Genomic DNA, 20,099 nt, shown 5'->3' with positions numbered 1-20,099 from the left:
CGGACTAATGTAATATAATATATAGTATAAATAGTATATACCCTAGTGAAATTGTGTGGGGTGGGAATTGAACCCATGCCTATAGTGTGGGAGCTCAAAACAATGCCACCATACTATCTCTCTAACTTTGGCATATTATTACAAAACTATGTTTTTAAATATATACCCCAACAATCCCCCACTTATATTTTAAAACATTGAGCAAGTGCTATACAGTTGTGCATAAGCAAAGGTGCCTTTCGACTTGAACCTCTACATAGTGTTGAACTTTCTAAGTATCGGGTAACTAGAGTGACTCTCGTCTTGAACTCTAACTAATAATAGATTATACAACACACACAACTATATCTTAGAGTAAAGTTCTTAATTTTGCACATTAGGGCCATGTGCTTATCCCTTTCTTAACGAACGATCTAGAGAAATGCCCAAGTTCTCATAGAAGGCGGCCACACCTTCACATTCGTATAGGTGAGTCTATCAAGGATACTCCTGTATATCCCACTCTTAACTTAAGAGCTATAGACATCATTAAGAGTTTAAACACTCAACCTGTTTCCCACTTCAGGATATCATGCTATGGGAATGCATGACTCTATCATATTATTTGTAACTTCGTCTAGTCCCTTTGAACCTATTTCTAGGTTGGGTATCCATTAAAATGACTCAATGACTCAACTTCTCACGGGCAAAAGTCCCATACTTTTAGAGATATTCCATACCTTTTCTCTTGCTAATCCTTTCGTCAAAGTATCAGCTATATTTCCTTCAGACCTTACATGATCTACTCTAACAACACCAGTTGTGAGAAATTCTCTAACTGTGTCGTGCTTTCGACGTATCTGTCGATTCTTACTGTTATTATAACAGTTCTCTACTACTCCGATAGCCGCGGTACTATCGCAGTGGATCAAAGTGGCTGGTATCGGTTTTTCCCATACTGGAATGTCTGATAACAGACTCTTCAGCCATCCTGCTTCTTCACTAGTGCTGCTAGTGCCATCAATTCAGCCTCCATCGTAGATTGGGATATAATTGTCTGTTTCTTTGATCTCCAAGATACAGCGCCCCCAGCAATAGTAAAAACATATCCACTGGTGGCCTTGGAATCATCTGAAAGAGTATTCCAATTAGCATCGCTAAATCCTTCAAGGACTGCGGGATGCCTCTTATAGTGTAATCCTAGGTTTGTGGTTCTTTTCAGATACCGCATAACCCTCTTAATAGCATCCCAGTGTTCCAAACTAGGATTACTGGTAAACCTGCACAGAACTCCCTGCATATGCAATGTCTGGTCTTGTACAATCAGTTGCATAACGCAGACTTCCAATTATACTAGCATATTCAGATTGTCTAACACTTTCTCCAGTGTTCTTAAACAATTTCACATTAGGATCAAACGGAGTACAAGCAGGCTTACAATCAAAATATTCATACTTTCTCAGAATTTTTTCAATGTAGTGAGATTGATCCAAACAAATACCACTACTAGTTCTAGTTATTTTGATTCCCAAGATTACACTAGCTTCACCCAAATCTTTCATGTCAAAATTCGAACTAAGCATACCTTTAGTTTCATTGACAACAGATAAATTGGAACCAAATATCAGCAAATCATCCACATACAAGCAAACAATCACACACACATCATTCTCAAATTTATAATAGATGCATTTGTCACCCTCGTTTATTCTGAAGTTATGTGAAATCATTAAATTATCAAATTTCTCATGCCACTGTTTAGGAGCTTGTTTTAAACCATAAAGGGATTTTTCTAGCTTACATACTTTCTGTTCTTGTCCAGGAATTACAAAACCTTCAGGTTGTTCCATATAAATTTCCTCTTCTAGTTCACCATTCAAAAAGGCAGTTTTAACATCCATTTGGTGAATAACAAGATTATGAGCAGCGGCAGCAGCAATCAAAACACGTATAGATGTTAATCTAGTAACAGGAGAATAAGTATCAAAGAAGTCTACGTTCTCTCGTTGCCTAAATCCTTTAGCAACCAGTCTAGCTTTGTGCTTCTCTATTGTTCCATCAGGTTTTAGTTTCCTTTTCAAAACCCATTTACAACCTATAGGCTTACAACCAGGAGGTAAATCTACTATACGCCAAGTTCCATTAGACATATGAGAATCCCATTCATTATCTACAGCTTCTTGCCAGAAACTAGACTCTGCAGAACTGAACGCCTCTTGTAAATTAGAAGGTTCTTCCTCTACGGCATAAAATTCAAAATCAGGATCTCTTGTGTCAGTCCTAGCTCTTTTACTTCTTCTAGGTTCAACTTCAGTGATCCTAGTTTCTGCACTTCTAGGTTCTTCTAATCTATGTTCAGAATCAGCACTAGGTAAAACACTAGATAAAGAACCCCCACTATTACCCCCACTATTTCTAGATTTAAAAGGAAATCTCTTTCAAAGAAATCAACATCAATAGATTCAATAATAACCTTATTATTAATATCAAAGAACCTATAAGCTTTACTGTTTTGAGCATAACCAATAAAAACACATTCATAAGCTCTACTTTCTAACTTATGTCTTTTAGGATCAGGTTTTCTAACAAAAGCTAAGCAACCCCAAACTCTAAAATAAGAGACATTAGGTTTTCTATTTCTCCAAAGTTCATAAGGAGATATCATGGTTTTATTATTAGGAATGCGGTTCAAAACATGGCAAACAGTCAGCAAACATTCACCCCACCAATGAGAAGCAGCACCAGAGCTAAGCAAACAAGCAACAGTCAATTCAGTAAGAGTACGATTCTTTCTTTCAGCTTTCCCATTCATTTGAGGATTATATGGTGCAGTTCTTTCATGTATAATGCCATTAGTTTGATAAATTTCAGTAAAAGGAGAAAATCATATTCAGTGCCTCTATCACTACGAAATCTCTTAATTTTCCTACCAAATTGATTTTCAATTTCAGCAATAAAAATCTTAAACTTTTCAATAGCTTCGTTCTTATGGCTCAACAAATAAACATAAGTATAATTAGAACAATCATCAATGAACGTCATGATATACCTCTTGCCATTTCTAGTTAGGATACCTTCATACACACAAATCAGAATGTATTAAGTCTAGTGGTTTCGATTCTCTTACAACAGATTTATGTGAAGTCTTGGTTATTTTTGCTTGACTACAGTATTCACATTTTTCAAAATCATTTTCAGAAAATTCAGGGAGGACACCTAACTTACTCATGTTATTTACTAACTTTTTACCCACATGACAAAGCCTTCCATGCCAAACATTAAAATTGCAAACCATATAAGCAGAAGAATCAATTTTATTCATAGCATCAACATTAAGCTTAAACATTCCATCAGTAGCATAACCCTTTCCTACAAAATTCTTATTCTTAGTTATAGTGTAAATATCAGACCCAATAGTTTGATACAACCCAGCCTTGTTGAGAAGATAGCCGGAAACAAGGTTCTTTCTCATTTCTGGAGTGTGAAGGACATCTTTCAGCATGAGTGTCTTCCCAGAAGTAAACTTCAACTCTACCGTACCAGAACCTTTCACCATAGTGCTGTGGGAGTCTCCCAATAACACTTTCTTGTCCTTGGTTTCAGCATAAGTCTTAAACATGGACCTATCAAAACAACAATGACGCGAAGCACCACTGTCTATCCACCACCCATCAGATCCACCAACCATGTAGAACTCTGGATCAGAGACCATGGCAATTATAACGTCACCCACAGCATTAGCTTGTGCGTTATTCTTTTCCTTGTTAAATCTGCAATTCCTAGCCATGTGGTTTGGTTTATTACAGATATAACAAAGAAATTCAGAATTGGAATTCTGTCCATTTTTCGATGGGTGTTGGTTCTTGTTTTGATTAGGCCTTCCTCCTTTCTTCTGGTTCGGGTTAGGTTTCATATCCCTTTTCTTAGGTTTTAAATTAGGATGAGTCTTATTGTTAGAAACAATGAGAATCTCTTCCTTCTTATCTTGTTTCCGAGCTTCTTCCTCAACCCTGAGCTTAACAATCAAACTTTCAAGAGAAAATTCTTTAGTCTTGTGACGCAAAGTATTACGAAAATCTTTCCAGCTAGGTGGTAACTTGTCAATCATTACAGAAACTTGAAATTGTTCATCAGTTTTCATACCTTCGGCCACAATTTCGTGGTAAATTTTTTGAAGTTCATGAGCCTGTGCAACAACTGATCTATCATCCACCATTTGGTATCTCACATACCGGCTCACAGCATATTTCTTTGAACCCGCTTCCTCGGTGTCATATTTTTTCTGTAATGCATCCCATACATCTTTAGCAGTTTCAAAAGTTGAATAATACTCATATAAATCGTCAGATAATGCATTAAGAATGTAGTTTTTGCAATCAAAGTCATTATCGATCCATTTGTCGATGGCCTTTTGTTTTTCCTCGGGAGTTTGAGAAACAACTTCTTCAACACCACCGGTAGGAGGTGGATCTGTAGCAGCACCACCGCCAGCAGCAACAGCAGCAGCAACAGCAGCAGTCTTATCAGCAGCAGGTTCCAGGGTTCCAGGATGAACACTCGACACAATCATATGCAGCTTCATCAGTTTGAGATAAAAGAACATCTTCAGCTTCCATCTTCTGAAATGCAACCCTTCAAATTTGAAAGGCTTGTTGGTATCATCAACGCGCTTCTTTTCATTCTCCATAGCAGAAACGTACACCTTAAAATTGTTGAAACAAAGCACTATAATCAAATTACACAAAGAAACCGCTGAGTCGCGTACTAGGTCGCTATCTTTAAGGTGTTTCGCGACTCTGCCTCTTGATTGTGCTAGCAGTCAGTTTTTTGTCGAAACCCTATGGGATAAAACAGCTTATCTCTTTCGATTTCTCTGCACTGAGAAATCGAATCAATAATAACTCTTTCAACAACACTTGCTCAGAAAAACTTGACGAAATAAAAATAACGTTCTATATCTTTTTTTTTCAGAAACCAGTTTTTTTTTTTTTATAATCAAAAAGAATCAATGGAATTAATGGAAAATTAATTTTCGATTAAATGCCAATTAAAATTCTTTGTAACAGCAAAAAAAACGGCCGTATTAAAATTTCAACATTAACTGTAATTAATCATGATATAATTATCTTAATACGTTTTGAAAATTTAAGTTAAAAACAGCAAAAAAATTGTTTCTGGATCAGCAGACCTCCCAAGACCCCCAAGGCCCCGCTCCCGGACTAATGTAACATAATATATAGTATAAATAGTATATACCCTAGTGAAATTGTGTGGGGTGGGAATTGAACCCATGCCTATAGTGTGGGAGCTCAAAACAATGCCACCATACTATCTCTCTAACTTTGGCATATTATTACAAAACTATGTTTTTAAATATATACCCCAACACAGAGAGAGGTAACAAATTTCTTGTATACCTTGACTGACTTAGCAAAGGCCCTCTGTTTGCAAGTTTGCATAATCTGGTCCATGTTTGAGATTTTGTTCACATTAATACCCGGACCAGCAGCAGAATACGACAACCTCTTTGAATCTCTGACTTGGGAAGTAAAATTTCTCAGAAACCTGCACACAATTATGTCTTCTGCTCCTACAAAATCACACCATAGTTAAATGAGAACTTAAGAAACCTTTGCTTCTTCGAGAATGGTATATGGACTCTGAATTTCGTACTTCAAACTTAAGAAACATCTAGACAAACAGACGTTAAGTTTTTGAATTTGTATTTCTGATCCTTTTCGTTCTCTCACTCACTCCACCTCTCTTAAATCTACTATAATTCCTCCTCTAATTTCTTATAGGATAAGAAATTGCATACAAAATCAACATTAAAGATATGAGATTAATGCTAACAAAACCCTATAACTATAGGTATTATGGGTTGACGTCTCATGGATTCATCCATTTTATGAAGGGAACCAAGAAGTTGCAGGCTCTGGTAGTCCTTAGTTGTATCCTGCAGTAATAATAGAAGGGAAAAAAGTATATTCACCAGCATTTTTCTTGTGGTGCAACTTAATCATCCAATCTACCAATTGCGTTCTGCAAGGAACAAAAACAGAAACTTCTATGTGACAAATATATGTGAGCTTCACAAATTTCATTCAGATTTACACATAAATAATAAGGAGCAATTTTTAAGCAGAAATGATAATATAAAAGATAAATAACAATAACTAAGAAAAGAAAAAAGAAACAAACTCATCATGGCCAAAACCAAAACCAAAGAAAGATCAGCAACAAATGTATCTTCGGTTTCACCACTGCACCCCAAATAGGAGAAGTTAGTATAACATCTTATATATGAATATTTTTAAATACATAAAGTTCAGCAAAGAACCATCTGTTGCTAAGAATGTTCTTAAATACATCCTATCCAGCTTCAATGCTCACAGGCACAAAACCAAATTGGTTAACCTTTGCAGAAAAGCAGAGGGCATATTTAGAAATTCTCATGTTAAGAATGTTTTAGAATACTAAAAAATGTTTCATGAAAGGGACTTGTCAAACCTTCAATAGAAATCCTTGGCAGGACTTCACCTTGAATTCCGTCTCGACACACACTGTGAACCAAACAATAAATTGAAGTAGTCACCATTCAAATTTATGTACATATACGTAGGAGAACCATTCCCAAATATGAGACCCATGATTGCAAGGAAATAATTTTTCTAAGATACCTGGGCAAGGAAATCTTCAAGAGCAGGACCAACTATCACTATCAAGGAAACCTATAGTTTTTTCCATATGAAATACATTACAAATATGCATCACCTAAAATCCATGGGAAAAACTACATAAATCAATTTTCATGAAAATTAGAGAAATTTTACAAATGAATTGCCTATAACTTGATATTAATTTTGACAATATTGGGATTCATTCCAAAGTCTTCACCAGTCTCCACTGCAACTTCTTGGCATCCAAAATAAGAGCTTCTTTCATTTTCTCGGATTTAATAAACTGTGCAGTTGAAGTCGGTTGCCATAGAAATTTACCCATTGTGAGCGACTTCAAGGTGATGCCACAACTTCCATCCGTTTCTAGGAAGCCTCAAGAAGAAGAAAACAAAATGACTAATTAATTAGACATGCATATACTGTTATGTCTAACTACTTGAAGTATTCCAAAGAATGCTCCAAAACTAAGGGACTTGTATTCTCGCTCAGCCTCATCACAAAATGATAATACCGTTTTTTACCTCCCTTCCTTGCTGGTCTTGACATTTACCCTAGATGAGTACCTAGTGATGCTCCAATAGTAATTCCAAGCATACACAACTCTGCAGACCTGTAGAGAAAAGGCCGAAGTGCAAATCAAATGTTCAATAAAACTCTAGAATCACAGATGCAAAAAGAACAGTTTCAATAGTACACAAAAATACCAATAAACTAACAAAACCCTAGTAGATGAAATCAAATCAAAACTATAAATCCTAGTAAACAAAACCAAACCCGAAATAGTTTTTTAATAACAAAATGTTTTAATGTAAATAAAGATTAGACACGGCAGATTAAGGATATAGGGATCCAAGAGGGTAATGTTATAAAGGTTAGAAATAATAACTATAACATATATATATATATATATTCACAAATCAGGAATATGTTGATCAGTATGTCATAAGTGGAGAGCTATTACATTGATAATCAAGCAATGTTGAAGGAATAAAACGCCTTCGCTAACAATTTGCCTACTCTAACTTGAGCTTGTGTAGTAAAGTGAACGTAGACTGTTGACAGTGGAACTCCATATGCCTCAACACATCGACCATTCGGTAGGTTTAGTTCTAGCTGAGATTTCCTCACAGCTCCAAGGAAATGTCCTTGACCTAATGCCAGTGCTACCTGGGAGCATAAACATTTATGTCCATAATAAATCTTAAAACAAAAAACTTGAAGACTACGGATCAGAAAAAACTATGTCTGTCTCAGTTTGACACAGAGGGCATCCATTTAATAGTCTTAATTTCAACAAAAGAGGCAGACACCCATTAGGAAACCCCCATCACTACACGCAAGATGATGGCTCCTATAGGCACTCTCTAAACACTGTTATTGCATGCTTTTCCCAACGCAAACCACAGACTACGACAATTATAAGACCCAATGTTTAACTAATCTCAAATTTTCCGACCTTACAAAAATGAAAGCAAAGAGTATAATGAGAGAATGTGCGAACCTAAATGAATGGAAGCAGAGGCAATTGAAGATCAATGCGCAAATTCATGGTAATTTGTTTTTTTTTCTTTTATCTGAATGATTGTGGATATACCTGAATAGAGTAGAATGCAATCACATTTATCACAGAGTAAATCGTCCTCTCTGACAATTCCTCCATCAAGAGTCTCATATTTGCTTTCGATGCCCACCTATATCAGAATAGATGATTTCCTGCCAGCTCTTTTTGTTCACACTGATGCTTTTCCCACCTTTCCAAAAGTATCATATCTGCTTCCAATGAAGAAATAGTCACAACACCCCTTTATTACAAATTTTTACACATAAAATATACAAATTAGAGGCAAAAGTGGTTGCGTGTATTATGCTGAATAATACGAAATTACACCTCCCGAAAATTCTTTGCTATGGTACTAAAAGGGAACGGGTATAAAAATGATTCACCATGCTTCCCAGCCTCTGCTAAAAAACAATCTAAGAATTTCATATCAAATGGCGTCCCAATTGTGGGAACCCTTTTTATCAATCAAAAAAAAAAATCAAATTAAAAAGGCTTTACCAATTTAAATCTAATTCACAAAAATTCAATCAAATTAGGGGAAATCAATAGTAAACCCTAATTAATCATCTTTTGAAAATCGATAGTATTGTTAGTTCATCCGATAAGGAAATCATATGGACCAATTCAATCAAATTTCGATCAATTAGGTAATGAAAATAATAGAATTCAGACGTAATACCTATTTGAGTCAGTAAATTGACAACTTCTCCACCAATAGGTAAGGAAAATAATACGTAATAATTGCTTCCAATTATCTTGGTCTCGATAAGATTTTTTCTTATGTGAATCAACATTAACCTCTGCAACAAAAAAAATTTTTAGTCTATTAGATAAGGGTTCTTAAAGATAAAATGAGTTGGCTAGTAAATCAATACGTATGATGACTGTTTGAGGCGAGATGGGATGAGTGTACATCATGATTATGCTAAAAATCAAACAAACCCATACTTAAGGACTCAAAAAAGAAATAAACCCTAACTTACAAAATAGAAAATAGAGTGTGTTCATTAAAAATAAGAACACGTGATGAAAAATCATACCTGATGTGCCTTACTTCTTCGTTCCTGTTAGAGAAATCAAAAGACGAAGGAGAACATATAGGAAAAGATGCGAGTGATGGAGAGCGGCAGAGAAGAATGGTTTTTAGGGTTGGAGGGGAAATTTTTACTGAGATAATGACGTAAGAACATGATAGTTAGGTTTAGTTTTTGAGGTACAAAGATACAATCGTTTCCCTGAAGATCAAAGATGTGAGATAATAAGAAGGTTTAGGTTAGAATAGTTGAATTGGAGATGTGGAAGATGAAAACCTCTTTCTGCATCTCTACAACACGGCTGAAGAGAGGGAAAAAATGGATAAAGAATATTTTTTAGGGTTTATTCTTTTTTTTTCCTTAATTTTTACGGGATGAGAATATTTTGAGAAAAATCATTTTTTTCTCTCCTTTGAGGAAAAGTGAAACGCTGCAATTCTATGAGTGGGTTAGGATCACCGTTCAACGTGGAGCCTTATGAGCTTAGGATTTTAAAGGAGTTAGATGGTACATGGATGATATTGTGTTGTCTTTCATAATTTGATGTAGCTTGATGCTATACGACTATATCACATTTCATGTACCTACGTTTGTACTTTCTCCTATTTGCTTGATGCTAGCGTGTTGTATGTTTGTACTCAATATTATCATATTTTCGGTGTATGGTATATAATTAATAAAATCTATGAGGTTACATACATGTATCTTACCTTTTTGCAATCTGATATAAAACCTACCCAAATTAATCGTACTGCGTATCTTTTTTTTTGAAGCATGAAATTTATTAAAATAAATTAGTTTACAATTTATCGTGGGTATATGATACCCACTGAGTCAGAAAATAAGATTTGAATAATAAAAGATGGTATTGCCTGGTCCCATATTTTGGTTGAGGAGTTTCCTGCTTGACTTCCATCTGCCGCGTGATTGGCCAATCTGTCGGCTGCCTGGTTTCCTTCTCTGTAGTTGTGCTGGATGGACGCCTGCGGGATCTGTTGGAATCTCATTTTTATTTATTCAATCATTCCTGCGTATCTATTGTATTCTGTAAATTGTATTCTCCTCTTAATATTAGTATATTGCATGCTTCAATACAATATTTACGAGCAAGAGATGTAAAACATGAAGGCGGCACAGCCCAGTCCACGAAGTCACATACTTAGCGTGTTTTGCTGGGCTGTGCCAGAGATTCAAACCGCCGTGATAAATGGCATGTTGTACTGTGTTGTGCCGGAAAAATAATCGTGTTGTGTCGTGATGTGTTGTGCTAGCCCACTTATTTTATGTTTTCCAAAGTAAATATTTTTTCGATATTTTAATTAGTATATGTATTATTATAGAAATTAATCAGCATAACGAAAATAAAATGTCTAAAACTGGTAACATAAAGACTTTTTTTGTAAAATATGTATGAAATGTGATGTATTGTGTTGTATTTTATGCATGATTTGGCGTGCTTTCTGTACGTGCCGTGCTGTGCTATACTGTGCCGCGTACTTACACGTGTCACGTGTTGTACCGTGCTGATGTGTCTATTTTTCTGGCATATCACAACACACTAAGCTAACGTGTCGCACCCCTGCCGTGCCAGGTCACGTGTTGTGCCGTGTTGTGCTCCAATTTTAACGTGTTGTGTTGTGCCATGAATGTGCTGACCCGGCCCAACTTATACCTCTATTTCTGAGTACCCATCCATGTTTGTATTTTCTCCCACTTAATTTTACAAGGCTTGCGGATTGTATGTGTATTTTGATATTTTTAATGTTCGATGCTTGTAAATGTACCTCTGTAATTAAATTTCTCAACAAAATAAATTCCATAAAATGTACGCATATATATATATATTGTTCTTTCACCCTGATCAGAGACATGCTTTGTTTGGATGTTTACCCAAATGCTAGGCTTTCATCTCTTAGAGTGTCTACAATGCACGAGCTAAACTTTAAAATTGGTCCAAATACCAATCGCAGCGGGATGTGCTAAACCAAATATGGTGTATTTTTTTTTAAGGTTTCAGAGTATATTTGGTCGGAAATTCTGACCAAAACTATATATAGTCGAGCGGAGCTTAAAAACATGTCTGTTATCAGGCGCAGGTATAGTAGCCGTTTGGAGTGGGGAGGATGTCATACATCCTTATGATGGTGAGGCGAATATTAATTTTTCATATGATGGTGGGGCGGATGTTATATATCCGTTTCAATCAGGGTCAAGTATAAACTGGGGTGGGGTATAATGTTCGCTTGATGACAAGTAAGATTTAAACTATATTTGAACCAGGCAAATGTATTATGTGAGCTCCACCAAATTTTGCTCTTGCATCGTAGCGTGGCAGCACGAAATAAATTATAGGTTTTTACTTTTTTTTCTTTTCATTTTTTGCTCTTTGATTATATTCGCATCACTGGAGTTGCTCTTAGACCTTGAAAATCGATCAAGTTGAGATGGAGTAGCAAAGCAACATCCATGGGACATCAACAGCCTCCGATTAGGAGGACGATTTTGTAGCTAGCCAACTATAACAACAAAATAGAGATATTTTGGAATTCAGACAAGATAGTAACCCATGGTCAAATTTATTTTATGCAATGTATATGGACCATACAATGGTATACATCGACTTTAATTTCTTATCCTTTGCATTAAAAGAACCAGAATTCCTTATCCTACTTGTTGACTAGATATTTCAAATGGTAGAGTACTATATATTTATAGATGTCCGTAAGCATCACTCGATCATCATCGTCATTGTTCATCAAACAAGAAAAAGAAAAGCATCACCGTATATCATGGCGGCCAAGATGTTCCTTAGCTACTTCCTATTTGTCTTGGTTACCTTGCCAGCCTCTTCATCCAGCAGTAAGACTACTTCCTTACGATTCAATTATTTCTTTAATTATATATCATCACATGTAGACGTACATAATAAACGTACAAAATTGTTATTTGCTTTGAATACATTCATAGGAATAATACTCGAGGGTGATCAGGAAGTAGTAGATACACAAACATGCGGCCCAAAAGTTAGGTGCCTAATTGTCTGCCCAGGACCCCTAAAAGTGTGCCCAAAATGCTGTCCTGAAGCTTAATCGATAGGATATCGGTTCAGTCGTGCCGTTTACCAATTATGTGTGTATGTATATATATTTTCGTAATGTAAGTATTTGCTTGAACGGTATTTTGTTTGCTCCTCTTAATTTGATGCAGCTTGCTGCTATATAATATTTTATATACCCATTGTAATTTCTCTGTCGCTAGGATCTTCCGAATTATATTTGCGCATTCAATATTATCATATATTAGAAAAGTCCATTTGGTTACATGGATACAATTTTTCTGACAGGAATATGCCGATCAAGAAGCATCATCAAGAAAGAGGTATCTTGAATTCAAACTTGAATTAATTAATAAAATTGACGTTATCATAACGTGTTGACCAATTCCAAAATAAACAACTAAAGGAAGAATGGATAGATGAGTTATTTTATTTGATTGAATTATATTTTCATAATTTTTTCAGAACTAAGTATAAAATAGAGAGATTAGTTGGCATCAATTACGCACCATTATCATTCAACAATACCCAAATCATCGACAAGGACCCGAGAACCTAGTATTTGTATCAAACAAGAAAAATCATTCAGTGTATCATGGCCAAATTTATTGTGTTTCTTTGTTTCTTCTTACTTGTCTTGATTGCCATGCCCGCCTGTTCTTCGAGCAGTAAGTCTACTTTCTTATCGTCCACCAAAACCTTTTAATGTTTATTAAGATCTTGTTGTTGATAGGGCTAATATATTAATGAAATGAAGAAAAAAAAATGACCCAAAAAGATTACATCCTTAATTTTAGAATATTATTTTCTAATATTTCAAAAATAAAATTTTGAGCCAATATTTCAATTGTTTTTTTTTTTTGGTTATTTATTTTTTCTTAGGATTTTGTTAGAATCCAATTTATTACACATTTTTACAAATGGGAACTCGATATTTCAATTTCATCAACTGATATAACAAAGAGATTCTAAACACACTCGCGATATTTCAGCTTCATCTTCTGATTTAATTTTAGAAATTACATAGCAAAGAAATTGACCAACCATTAAGTACCAAATCAATCAAATAAAAATGAAAAAAAGGGCATGCATGAAATTAAGTTATTTTATTAGTTTAGTAAAGATGTCTTAAATAGCAGGAGGATCCATGGACACTATCATACATGATTTGCTCTATTTTCTCTGCAAAATCTAAACCACATTGAATTTAAATCTAATATTTAGATGATGCGTTTCTCTTATAAGATTTTACGTTCTTACCAAAAATGAGCACAATTGGAGATACCGAATCTCACCATATACCGATCTTAATTTCAACCATTAACTTTTAACGGCTGATATTCAAAGGGGCAGATAGTGAATTGCTCTTATTTTTTGTAAGAACGTAGAGTCTTATAAGAGAAACGTATCATCTAGATATTAGATTCAAATTTATTGGCGTTTGGGTTTTTCAAAAAAAATATCGCAAATCATGTATGATATTGTCCATCTAAGAGCGTCTATGGATCCACCCTCTATAAATAGATTACAACCTGAAAAATAGTGAGTTTATTGATGCATAACACTTTTTTTAACAAATTAAATATTTATTCTAACAAAACCGTACAATTTTGAGATTGGACTTTGAGTCCCCTTCCCCTATTCGATTGGGTCTGGAAGGTGGGAATCACAAAACAATTTATTTAAATACATAAAAAAGTAGGGATGGATTTACTCAGGAGTAGGCTCAACGGGTTCAGATATGTTTAGGGTTAGTCTGAGCTTATACCATGGATCTAATTGAATGCAATCTTTTGTTACAACTTATAACTTATATTTATACATCCATGGATTATCAGGACTTTTACATGAGGAGGATCAAGAAATTACATGCCCCAAAAAAGTTATCTGTGAAGTTTTTAGTGCGCTCATCCACCGGATGAGTGCCCAGAAATTAAATGTAGTAGTGGTCAATACAAGCCGTGCTGTGGCTGCCCAATATGTTGTCGTGCACCTTAAATTACCTATTGGATTTTGGTAGAACATCATAATATCATATGTTTAATTCTTATGTAATGTGTAATGTAAACTATTTTATTACATGAATAATATTGTGAATTTGTGTCTTATCTTCACTTGTTGTAGATTGTTATATGATATTTACTACGTCCGTATCATAATAGCACGGGCGTACATTGTACTTTGTTATATTAGAATTCGTAAAGATACGGTTTGTTACTTGCTATTGCAAGGAAACCCAGAACTACAAAACTCCACCTGCGGAATTCTTGTACAATAAGAGTGTTGAACAACCATGGTTAAATAATTTAGCCATCTAAACGATCAAGAATTCGAATAAAAACTAATATCATTGGTGCAATAAAATGAAACCAAAAATCATGATACAAAAATCTAAGAAAACAAATCAACATGCACTAACCAAAGTCACTAGTTACATGACATTTCCATAGTAATTCCATGTTTTACCTTTCATCTTGGGAAATAGGAAAAGTGAGAAATCCATGAATTTTATAATTGTTGTGATTCAAGATAAATTTAATCCAAAAAAAATATAATTTTATTAGTAAATAACCTCAGATGATGATTATCTCAAAATCGAGTATCTTGCCACATATGAGAAATGTGTGCTTTCTAGAGTGCTTATTGCTGCTCGACAACACTGTTACATTTTTGGTGTACAGCAAAGTAAGACATTAGACTATATCACTAAACCATACAATATTATATCCTATTAATTTGGTGAGTCGAATCGTACATTAATCATTCATCTTCACCGGAGCGTACATTTGAATCATAAATGATCTTCAAATATCGCGTAGATGTAAGTTCATATATGAGCTCCAAAGCTTTTTGTTAACTGCTTACATCGAAAATCTTAGCAACATAACATGTTTTCTTGTCCAATTGAAAGATGACAGCGTAGAACCGCAAAACCCTTAAAATTTTATCCCGAACCACTTACATAGACATTCGATGTTGTTTTGGAGAAAAGCATTAACTACCAATCAACAATTTGGTTGTCTTCCATTTGAGTTCTAGTTTACGTCTTTCATAGCATTTAGTATCTTTACTGTTTGTGCATTGGTGATGCTTGTAACTATCCCAGCTTCATCTATAAATAACATCAAAGGATCAATTTGTTAAAAGTGAAGGGGAAAATTATGCAATAAACACATCTCGTGTATTAATTGCAACAACCATCGTCCAGAAGCTGAACCAATTAAAGAATATTTTGCTTGCAACATTTTGTACACTCCAAACAAAAATTATCAAAATACTTGCCTTGTGACATGCTTTTGTGAAACAAATTCTATTAAAAGGAAGGAAAAAAAAATATAGGGAACATTAAACCAAAAACCTCCAACAAAGATTTTTTATTTCAGTAAAAATCTATTTAAATATACATGAGTAAATGAACATGAGTAAAATTATCCAAAAAAAACATGAAAAGTTGATTTGATTTCTAATCTCAAACACAAATCATTAATAAAAGAAAAATGAATGGGTAAGTGATAATCGCGTTAAAATTAATCTTCTAACATATATTATTTGTGAACATCACCCTTAGTCACTTATAAGGGATAAACCCGTTTTGAGCTTCAACAGTTTGGATTCATACTATATAGACCCGTAATATAAACATAGAAATATGTCATCTATAAAATACTACAAAAATAAATCTAATAAACAACATAATAAATAAAAATGTTGAAATTGTTGTAAATTGAATGTGGTAACATAAAAGCTTATAATTGAAGTATGCCATCGTATTGAGGTGATCCAAATATATCTAAACCTCATATCAAATGAAATATAGGTACATTATCATAATGGAAAAATCTAACAAAACTATAACCTCGGCAATCGACTAATATATATATCCCAAAATCTCAAAATCCAAATTTAAAAATTAAAAAAATTTAGAGAATTGAAAACTTTAAAAAATACCCAAATACAAAAGAGGGTAGCATAGAGACGATTGACACGAATCTTGAAACCTGGAACTTTCACGGGAGTTAAGTTTATTACATCAAAGAAAAATTGGATTTATTCAAATAATGCACGATCACTTTCATTTTACTGAGGAAAAACGTCAAGCATGATTTATCTTTTGCAAGTACAAATCTGGACCGCCACTTATGTAAGCTAACTTAGCCAATACCATAATAGCATGGACTCGATAAAAATTGTACCATTGTTTTTTGTTACTACGTAAAGTGACAATCCCGATACTTATTAAATTATATATTTTTTCTTTTTTGTATTGTAACCGAGTTTACATTAATTAAAACGAAATTAAAATTGTCCACTGCAAAACACCTACCAACATCATAAAAACCATTTACCGCTATTTCTTCTTGTACCACCACCGTCAATCACCACTCACAAAGACCTCACAACCACCACTATTATTTTTAGCAAGTTCATTATTTATTAATGAAAAGATATTTATTAGGATCTATAAATAATGAGATATATATTTATTATAGGAAATTAATAAAACATTAATTGTGAAAAATTAATGGAACATAAATGATATGGTAAGAAAAAATTAAGACCTTTACATGTAATTCTAACTTTCAATTTCAATCTAAGACACAACAGTGCAGTGAAGGATAAGCTGTGAAGTGGTGCAGGTTAAGAAGAATTCAAATTATTTTCCCTCTGATGTCTCACGTGTTGTGCATGTGTTTTACTCACACAAGTATTTTGTACGTGTGCCTGTAACAGTCTTATCGACTTAATCATACTGTAAGTATGGTCTGTATTAGCTGTTTAGTTAAGGTTGATTTTAACTCTTATGTAATGAAGTGTCTCTCACCAGCACATCACTTCCTCCCAATTCTACTGTTATCTCTCCTCATAACCCTAAGAATGATCATAACATGACAACTAGAAGTAAGAATGGAATTTATACACCAAAATCATATTTTGCTACTAAGCATAAATTGCATGTTGCTTTTTTTATGTAAAGTACCAACTTGTATATCTACTGCTAAGGAGGAAGTGTGGAGGATTGCCTCTGTAAATGAATATAATGCTTTAAAAGAAGCTGGCACTTGGTCTCTGGTAGATCCAGTTGATGGACATAATATTGTTGGTTGTAAATGGGTGTTTAGGATCAAATATAATCCAGATGGCACTATAGATAGACACAAATCTAGACTGGTTTCCAAGGGATATCATCATCAACAAGGATTGGACTTTGATGAAAGTCCAGTTGCAAATCCAACCACTGTTAGAATTGTACTTTCTCTTGCAGTGCAGTTTGACTAGAGTATTCATCAACTGGATGTGAGTAATGCATTTCTGCATGGTTATTTGAAGAAAACTGTGTATATGGCACAACCTTCAGGTTTTGTAGATCTATACAGACCAAATCAAGTTTGTCTTTTACCTAAAGCTATCTATGGATTGAAGCAAGCTCCAAGATCGCTTGGTATGACAAAATCAGTGCAGCTTTGTTATCTCTCAAGTTTGTCCACTCTGTTGTTGATCCCTCTCTGTTTGTTCACTAGGATGGCTCTCAACTTACAATTGCTTTGGTGTATGTTGATGATATTCTGCTCACTGACGCTTCTTCTGCATTTCTGTAATAAGTGATTTCTTAGTTGAAGCTGCAATTTCCAATCAAAGACTTGGGTTCCATAAATAATTTTTTAGGTCTTGAAGTGAAAGAGATTCCAACTCTTTGTTTCTTTCTTAATGGAGAACGAATAGGAGGAATGCAATACGGAGATTGCTTGGGATGAGAAGAGACGAAGATGATGAGAATTGACGATAATAATCAAGAGATAAAAGAAAAGATAATAGAGAATTCGTGTAAACGAATTATAAGATTGATGATAATATTGATTGATAAAAGATTTATTACCCTAAGACAAACGTATGCCTGTTTATATAGGCTACTCGCTAACTAAAATAACTAGATTTCCAAATAAAGAGAAATACTAAAAAAGGAAATAAGATAACTTGTAGACTAAGGCCGAGATGTCCTACATCAGTCCACCCTTCTTGAGAAAAACTTGACCTCGAGTTGTCATCCTAGAACATGAGATATTTTCTTCCGTCCAACAGCTTACCACGATCAAACACAAATGTCATTGGTCATTGCTCTAGGGATGAAAAACTGAAGTAGCCAAGAAATATCGTTCAAAGCATCATGAAATGCGTATTTAAATTTTCCGCGATCAAAGACAAAAGTCCTATCAATGAAGTAAACCTTGCGAGTCGCGACCAACAACTGATAAAACGTTTCCCCTGAATTCCGTGTTTCACCTTTGAGGATAGTACTGTATCCAAGATTGTACTTTACTTCAAAATTAAATGAGAAGCTATACTCATCCGTTAGTTGACTACACCATGATGGAATTGCACCGGCAGATATATCCAAAGAATAAACCATTTGCTGCTCCAAATTTTCAGTCAGTTTACTGTTCACAAACTCACTCTGGATAACAGGACAAACAGTTACTGCTAAAATGTCCAAGTCATCGCTTTTCCCTTCTTCAAAAGCTTTTAGTCTTGCATGAGACATCAGCATATCCATTGTAGATATGTATCCTTTCCCGACACAACTTCTATTCTTTACACCACCACAATCTCCATTAGCGCGTTTCGTATTAGCTGTCAGTATAAGTACCACCACAGCAACACAAGACTGGCCAACAAAATCAACGGGAATAATTCCATTGCTTGACGCTTAATCTTCTCGAGTTGAAAACCAAACTTCATTAACCTTATTTTCTTCCTCACCTTCGTCGACCAAATTTTCTTCTTGCATAAGAACATGATTTTCTTTATCTGTTTGAGAAGAAACTATAATAACTGGTTCAGACGGGACCTCATGGAACTGTCTAAAACATTCCACAAAATCTTCAAACTGTGCTTTCGTAATTGGTTTATCATTACTCTCTTGGGAAACAGGAAAAGCTTTGTCTACCTGATTTTTTTCTTCTTTGGGAAGAGATGTAGTTGAAACATCTTTAACACCCACATACGATAACAAAACTTCTTGAGTTGAAGACCAACCTTTAGGAACATTAATAACTTCCCTCTCTTCTTCACTATCTGATGTTGCCGAAACAGTTACAACACCATTATAAGACGATGAGTCTTCTGGAGTGGACAACAAAACTTATTTATCAAAATATGATTCTTCATCCTCCTTTTGAGATGTAGTGTTAATCTCATCAACTAATATATTCAACTCACGCTTTTCATGCAAAACATATGGAACCTCGTCAGCCTGTTGTTTTACTACTTCTTTTTGAGAAGTAGTTTTAGTTTCTTCCTCGCCAACTGATGTAGCCGAAACAGCTCCAGTTCTCATATATGACGATGAATTCTCTTGAACTTCTTTGCTGACACGTTTAGCTTTAGCGATAATACTCAGAAATTCTTCAGACTTCTTCCTTTTCATAAATTCATGAAACTTCTTCCCTATATATTCTTCAAGCTCTTCCAATATTTGCCTTTTCTCTTCTCTGGCAAAACGAAGTCTTTTATTTCCCTTTTATCTTCTTCGCCAAAATAAAACTTAGAACAAAGCCTCATTATTTTCTCGGTGTATCTTTGAATTCTTGTTGATAATTCTGGTTTATACTGCAGAAGATCTTTAATAGGTACTTCTTGCTTTCCCATAGTTTAAAATTTTCTGGTGAAGAAAAAGAAACTAGGTTTTTCTTGTTTTTGTGTTTTAGGGTTTGAGTCGCGGAAGCGGTTTAAGGATCGGGTTTTTAGATAAGAATCTAAAACTTAAGGCTGTGGTACCAACTAATGGAGAACGA

General features: G+C 34.6%; 1 long non-coding RNA gene across 2 annotated transcripts; it reads left to right on the top strand.

Moving 5' to 3' along the window:
• The first annotated feature begins 11,966 nt into the window (after positions 1 to 11,966).
• On the top strand, positions 11,967 to 14,423 carry LOC113278173. 2 transcript variants are annotated; one of them, XR_003325343.1, is made up of 4 exons: positions 11,967 to 12,113; positions 12,222 to 12,410; positions 12,598 to 12,632; positions 14,148 to 14,423. It is a non-coding gene; the product is annotated as an uncharacterized LOC113278173 (long non-coding RNA). The 2 variants fall into 2 exon arrangements; XR_003325342.1 differs by lacking the exons at positions 12,598 to 12,632; positions 14,148 to 14,423 and having other exon boundaries at positions 12,222 to 12,561.
• Positions 14,424 to 20,099: the final 5,676 nt, after the last annotated feature.

This window comes from Papaver somniferum, chromosome 5 (assembly GCF_003573695.1).
Source record: "Papaver somniferum cultivar HN1 chromosome 5, ASM357369v1, whole genome shotgun sequence".
Lineage (NCBI taxonomy): Eukaryota > Viridiplantae > Streptophyta > Magnoliopsida > Ranunculales > Papaveraceae > Papaver > Papaver somniferum.
This window is presented reverse-complemented; position numbering and strand designations above follow the sequence as displayed.